The sequence below is a fragment of the Chionomys nivalis genome, chromosome 1, assembly GCF_950005125.1.
Source record: "Chionomys nivalis chromosome 1, mChiNiv1.1, whole genome shotgun sequence".
Lineage (NCBI taxonomy): Eukaryota > Metazoa > Chordata > Mammalia > Rodentia > Cricetidae > Chionomys > Chionomys nivalis.
This window is the reverse complement of record NC_080086.1, coordinates 189,186,064-189,194,155: the sequence shown is the minus strand read 5'-3', so window position 1 is coordinate 189,194,155 and position 8,092 is coordinate 189,186,064.

Sequence of the window (8,092 nt, the reverse complement as noted above, 5' to 3'; positions counted from 1 at the left end):
GATATGTAAGATATCTGACATGTGACTTCTGTGAAAAGGCTAATTGACTCCCCAGAGGGGTTGGGAACCACTGCACTGATGAGAAATGTCCTGCCAACTCATAACTAGTCTCCATTTCAACCCCAAGCCAACAGCACTATTGGGAGGAGATGAATGGACCTGTGTTAACTGTGGCCACAAACTCACAGCACTACTGGGAAGTGATGACTAGACCTGTGGGAAATGCAACCCCAAGCCCATAGTGCTGTTGGGAGGTGATAAAACTTATTTATAGATGGGAAGCATTGGAAAGAGATTGGATTGCAGAAGAGATGCCCTTTCGGACACATTGGGACCCTGATCCCTTACTCTGTCCCTTTAATGTGGCTGCCCTGAAGGAAACAGGCCTCTCTGCCACCTGCTTGCACCATACTGATTGTATCACCATCAGCCCAACCATGCACGATGAGTGACCATGGACTGAAACCCCTGAAACCAGGATGCAAATTCAGCTTTTCCTCCTCTTAAAAAAACTTGTTCCAGGTAGTTTTCTAGGGATGTGTAGGTGACCAGAAGACTATGAAAATTAGTTCTTCCCATTATTGATATTTAAATATTGTATAAATGTATATATGTTTATAATATTTTTAAAATTTCTATACTTTCCAATTGATAGGAACTATATATTATTTTCATTTTCTTGATAGTTTAAGGACATGTCCCGGTGGCAAATTTAAACCTGGTATGACATAACAAGGTAGTAAGAATTCATGGAAGCATATCCTAAGAAGGGACCAAGATTTAAACATCCAGGAATGTTTGTTAGAAGTGATTCATTAGATAAAATATAAGATGTGTGGCAGAAAAAGAAAGACATGGGGGCCAGTCTCTAAATGTCCTGACAATTTGTTGAGACTCAGTTTGCCTGTCTTGTTGTATGACAGTTTCCTCCTAATTAAAACTTTCTCTCAGGAAGGGAAGGCTAGACGCATGAGACCCCCAGAAGTAAACAAAAATGTCACATGTCTAGAAAAACTGAAACTTCCAGAGATGCTCTTTTGAATGGCATTTGTTCCTGTAAGTAACTCTCATTTCTAATAGTCACCTTAAAAATATTTTTGGTAGTCACGTCTATAAAGAGTCACTCATACATCAAGCTGAACTTTGGTGTAATTGTTACTTTTGTCTGTTATATGTAGCTTTCCTAGGGTGAGTAGAACTCTGTGTGTATGTGTATGCGTGTGTGTGTGTGTTTGTTTGTGTGTGTGTGTGTGTTTCTTTGAACTGACTGAATCTCCCTAGGAAAAAATATCTTACACTACAAAGACACATTTATAGGGCAGTGAAAAATAATAACACTGTCAATAACAAGAGTAAGTCCTACATGTCATGTTTGGTAAGACCTCACAGACACTTGAAGACACAGAGGCACTCACATAACATTGTAATAGCAATGTTAAAACATATCAGTCTATTTTAAAAACTGTCTTGAGGTAAGTTGGTTTGATATTTATTTTTAATCCTCTATATAATCTACCTTTCTTCTGTGTAATGAATTTCCATATCTGATTTTCAAATTGAAATTTGCTTCAAAACTACTCTTAAATATCAATCATGACTCACAGTGAGCATCTAACCTGAAAGACATTTAGCTGTTTTGCTTTTTCACCACCGTGGTACTTAATTCGAAAGGAGAAGGGACAGTGCTGTAAAATAATCAAAGAGAAGAATATAATTTACTTTAAAAGACTGCCAAAAATAGTCATGTTGAGGAAATACGCAGCCTTCATAATAGCCATGTTTAACATAGCCTTAATCATAGAGCACAGGCAGATGAAAGCTTAGAAAAGAAGTCTCTTCTACAGCAGCAAAAGGAAAAGGCAACACCTTTAGACCCCAGGAATCCAAGCATCCTGGCTCTCACTTCTTAGATTCACAGAAATGTCTATTGAGTGGCAGTTTCTACTCTAAACAGTTATAAAAAAGGCATATTCATCTAAGCAACTATAATAAAAGGATTTAGTAGAGAGGATAGAGGACATCATAGGAATTATATAAAGACTGCAGGAAATATAAATCACTGTGTTCATGTTTCACTTCTTTAGAACAGGTATATAATTCATTCTGCACAGGCTGCCCATGGCATGATTTCTAAAAGAATGTGGCAAAGCACCTTTGTTCAAAGGGTTTTCTTGAAACCTCAATTTCAAAAAAAATGATTAAATTCCTTTAACAAAAATTAATGTGATATAATTCCTATGATAGTCTCTATAAACAATGTGCTAGAGTAAGAACCAAACTGGACACAGCTATGTTTTCGTCTTATAACATCAGCATTAAGAACGCCTATGAAATTAAAAACAAACATTTATTTGGGATAGGCATGATTTATTGGATATATAGCTGAAACAAAGACAACGTATGTGTGAATTGAAATAGAATCTCTGTATTAGTCAGTGTATAGAAAGGGATTTAGTAAAGGAATTATGCTTGCATGATTTTATTGCAAGTTTTGGAAACAGACATTTCAGAATACAAAAGTATGAACAGAAAATGAAGGTAGACGAGGAAGCTGCCCATGCCCCCGGCTGAATGGAAAATGAAAACAAATGTATCCAGACCCTAATTAAGATACTCCTAGACACCCCAAACCAATGATTGGACTTTGGCATGAAGCCCTGCTACTAGAAACATGATTCACACTTTTAGAAAGCAAAATAAAGGTGGTACAAAGCTGGATTTGCATGACTCTTGTCTTTCAGACCCCATAAGGAATGTCTCCCAGGGGGAATCAAATTCATAACTAGGAAGCTATTTAGAGTGGTCTGTGGAAGTGTTGTTTGATTTTTTTTCTATTTATCACATTCAGTGAAGGAATATGCTCAAGGAGATGAGATGAATATGATGTCCACAAACAGTTCCAAAGACAAAGCTAAGAAGTCGCTTAATTCTTTTAGGACAATATAAACCATATAGTTAATCAGCTGTCCGCACCCTTGTTTTGACAGGCTTTACATTTCTTCCATCCTAGCAACACTGTTCTCTGAAACAGTATCTTATAACTGATCATTTAATTTTCAGCTCTGTTGACTCGTCTTCTAGTCTTTCTCCCCTCCTGTACTATATTCTGTAATAATAGTGCTCTGTGTCTATTCTAGGTCATTGTGAGAAGATTATTCAGTCGACCATATTTGAAAACAATATTTTAGGGATAATTGGAAGAAAACTTTCTGCATTAAGTTTTTGAAAGATGTTTGAGTTAATAATATTTTAGGAATAATTGGAAAAAATTTCCACCCTAACTCAAAAGTCTTCTGAGTCCCTGGTCTCAACAAGCCAAATTACTCATTTTCATGGATAACTTTCACCACCTAACAGAAATGTGAAGACCCTAACACAAAGGCAATGTCTGTGTCTGTCCATGGTCCCGAAACCTTTCTGGTTTAAGCTACAGAATCTTTACATTTCTAACTTTTCTAAACCTGTAATCTTTTCCTTCACCTACTTCAGTGCTCACCATCATCCTTCATTTCAGCAAAGTGCAATATTGCACCTTTTATGATGATCTGATATTTTAATTAATATATTATGAATGACCTTTGCTCTGGTACTATTTATTTTTTTCTGATACCATTTTTTGTTGCTGTCTTTCAAAACGTTTTATTTGATAAATTTATATTTACTTCTGATCTCTTTTGTTCACTTTTCCATGGAAGTCTTCTTACAAGGTTGTAGTTTTAATACATCTGTGACATTGGTTATAGAAAAGAATCTGCTTTAGATTTCACATAATTATACAAGCTTTCAAGTCTGTTCTGTCAGTATCTGCTGTTCGTTAGAAAAGTTAAATATTTTATACTAAGTAGTTGCTAGTGAGAAACTGACTTCTGTTATTTTTTTTATTCATTCTCTGCATGCCATTGATTCCTCCATTACTTCTTACTTTTGTGTTGATCTGGGTTTTGTGCTGTTTTTGAGGCTTTCTTCTATTTTCTATATTGTTTATTGTTTTCTGAGTGAATGCTCAAGAGATTAAATTAAAATATAGTTTTAATTAATGCCATTTAGTTTCAATAGTACTTAAAACTTTGCCCCCATATAACCCATTCTTTGCTTGTCCTCTAGTTGAAAATTATGTCTCTTTATACTATGAATGGATAAATAGTATTTTATGTATTGTAAAGCATATAAAAGTACAATACCATAATATATCTTCAATTAACATTAGCACTTCCTTGACACACTTTAAAAAAAACTTTTCTTGGTTTATTTTCTGACAATTTCACATGTTTATAGTATACACTATGATTATTACTAGCCAATTTCAAATTCCATCCTATCTCTATTACCCTCTTCCATTTTCAAACTTCCCTACATCACCTTTATTCTTTCTTCACTAATTCATGACTTTGCTGTTGTTTTGGTATGATTTTTTTTTAAAGACCCACTGAGTTTAACTTGGTTCATTTGTGTTACCATGGATTTTGAACTATCCACTGGAGCTTAGTTGGCTCCTTATTGGATGTATACTGACTGTCCCTCTTGAAGAATGCACCAAGAGCCAAGAGGCCAAGAGTTAACTCTGTATGCTCTTCTTAAATTAAGATTGACTTTTGATAGACCTGATCTTTAACAGTGTTGGGGGACATGGAAGAGGAAGAGCAAGCAGCTTTGGAACTCATGGAAATTGTCCCTGTTTAGCATAATCATGTTGGTTGAGCTTTGGAGAGGCAGAGACATGAGGACTACATTTCCCGAGGACCTCGTGCTGTTATTTATCATAGTTCTGCTTATTGCCCTCAAGTCATCATGTCTCTCATAATCTAGGAGTTGTATAAAACCTCTCAGGCAGTTTCTAGGTCTCCATTGGTCATTATAATGATAATGATTGACTTTTTCCAAGCCTATCTGTTGGACCAGACTAATGATTCCACCACCACCCTTAGAAAGAACTTAGAAATATAGATTGTTTGTAAAGTAATGTCAGAATGGTTTTATTATTGGTTTTGATGTAGAAAATCTTGGGATACAATTTGAAGTTTAGAAAGGCACACTTCTAATAATAGAGAGAGGTACACATTGAAATTAAGGAACAGAGACAACCTGGTTATTACTAGTTGATATGCCTATTTTACTAAAGATGGTTTGCTGATCAAAGGTGATGATTTCTTGCACCTATTTTGCCCTCAGCTTCCTGGTATGACTTAATAAAACAAATGTTCATTGGTAGGTGTGCATTCTGAGGAATTAAAGTATAAATGAAATGATCCTTTCTTTGTAACCACAAACAGCTGCCTGCCAGTACAAAAGGAACTAGCTGAAATACACTTGGTTTGCTTAAAACTTTTGTTAATCAATTATAAATGAATCATTGCTTTAGGGTAAAGATTTTATTATGGAAAAGTTAATACAAAGAAAAATGTTTAACTTCTAGTTGGCTTCTAAGAAAAGTATGTAACTTAGGATCACGATGTGATTTCTTCGTATATATAGATTTTAAACTGTTTTCTGAAAAACTGTAGCTTATGGTAGTAGGGTAATTTTTTCTTGTGTAGAAAGTTCATCTTAAGTGGTATAAAAAGAATAAGAGAGATCCCCCACCCTATACTCCCTGGGCTCCCTGCAGGGGCGCTACACCCTGCATACTGCCTCTCTCTTCTTGTCCCACCCAGCTTGCATCCAGAACCCTTCTCCCTTCTGCCCCCTTTCCTCTTTGGGCACATAACACCATCCAGCTCAGTCTGTCTGGCGCTGGGGGCAAATCCTCAGGGCAAGTAGGCAGACGAGACTTCCTTTGTTTCACTGGCCTGCCTGCACCAAGCAAGGTAGGGGCTTTGTTTACAAACCACCCAACCTGCAGGGAGATTTGATCTTGGCACCAGGAGAGCCATCAGTGGGAGAGCTAATCTGGGTACCAGGAGAGCCGTCTTTGGGCACGGAGATCTGATATTGGTTCCAGGAGAGACATCACTGGAGCACCAGGAGAGCTATCACTGCAGAGTGCCATCACTGGGAAGGTACATCAGTAGGCAAGGAGACCTGATCCGGTAAAAAAAGATCCATAGGGGAGCATTCGGAGAAAGAGATGGGCAGGCACCAATGCAAGAATTCACCCAACAATCTCAAAAACTATATGAAACCACCAGAACCCAGCGACCTCACAACAGGAGGACATGAACACCTTAATCATGAAGAAGTAGATAAAATTGACTTTATGAAAGTGATTGACGCCCTTAAACAGCATGTAAAAAATGCCCTTATAGAAATGGATGAGAAGTATAACAGAAAGTTTGAAGAATTGAGTAAATCAGTGAATGATACCCTAGGAAACCAAGGAAAAACAATCAAACAGATAATGGAAACAGTTCAAGACTTAAAAACTGAAATGGAGGCAAAGAAGAAAACACAAACAGAAGGCCAGCTGGACAGGGAAAATCTAGGTAAACGAATAGAGACTACAGAAGCAAGCATAACCAACAGAATACAAGAGATAGAAGAAAGAATCTCAGATTCTGAACATACCATAGAGAAAATAAACACACTGATCAAAGAAAACAGCAAGGCCAACAAATTCTCATCACAAAACATTCAGGAAATATGGGACACAATAAAAAGACCAAACCTAAGAATAATAGGAATAGAAGAAGGAGAAGAAGCGCAGCTCAATGGTCCAGAAAATATAAATAAAATTATAGAAGAAAACTTTCCCAACCTAAAGAAAGATATACCTATGAAGGTTCAAGAAGCATACAGAACACCGAATAGGCTGGATCAAAAAAAAAAAATCCTCTCGCCATATAATAATCAAAACACAAAGCATACAGAATAAAGAAAGAATACTAAGAGCAGCAAAGGAAAAAGGCCAAGTTACTTATAAAGGTAAACCTATCAGACTAACACCTGACTTCTCTATGGAAACCATGAAAGCCAGAAGGTCCTGGATAGATGTACTGCAGAAACTAAGAGACCATGGATGCAAACCCAGACTACTATACCCAGCCAAGCTTTCGTTCACTATAAATGGAGAAAACAAAATTTTCCAGGATAAAAACAAATTTAAACAATACGTAGCCACAAATCCAGCCTTACAGAAAGTAATAGAAGGAAAATCACTAATCAAGGAGTCCAACAATGACCACAATAACTCAGACATCTAGAGACCCTTTACCAGTGCCACTCAAAGAAGGGAAACACACAAAATCTACTACTAAAAAAGTGACAGGTGTTAACAACCACTGGTCATTAATATCACTTAATGTCAATGGACTCAACTCACCTATAAAAAGGCACAGACTAAGAGATTGGATACGAAAACAGGATCCAACATTCTGCTGTTTACAAGAAACACACCTCAACCACAAAGACAGGCACCTACTCAGAGTAAAGGGTTGGGATAAGGCTTATCAAGTAAATGGACCTAAGAAACAAGCAGGTGTGGCCATACTAATTTCTAACAAAGTTGACTTCAAACTTAAATCAATCAGACGAGATGGAGAAGGACATTTTCTACTCATAACAGGAACAATTCATCAGGATGAAGTCTCAATCCTGAATATCTATGCCCCTAATATAAAAGCACCCACATACGTAAAAGAAACATTGTTAAAACTCAAGGCAGCCATCAAACAGCACACATTAATAGTAGGAGACTTTAATACTCCTCTCTCACCAATGGACAGGTCAATTAGACAGAAACCTAACAGAGAAATAAGAGAATTAATGGAGGTAATGAATCAAATGGACTTAACAGACATCTATAGAATATTCCACCCAAATAGGAAAGAATATACCTTCTTCTCTGCAGCTCATGGAACCTTCTCAAAAATCGACCACATACTCGGTAACAAAGCAAACATCCACAGTTACAAAAAAATATTAATAACCACCTGTATCTTATCAGATCACCATGGATTAAAGCTAGAATTCAGCAACAATGCTACCCCCAGAAAACCTACAAACTCATGGAAACTGAATAGTCAACTACTGAACCATACCTGGATTAAGGAAGAAATAAAGAAAGAAATTAAAGTCTTCCTTGAAGACAATGAAAATAAAGAAACAACATACTCAAACCTATGGGACACTATGAAAGCAGTCCTGAGAGGAAAGTTCA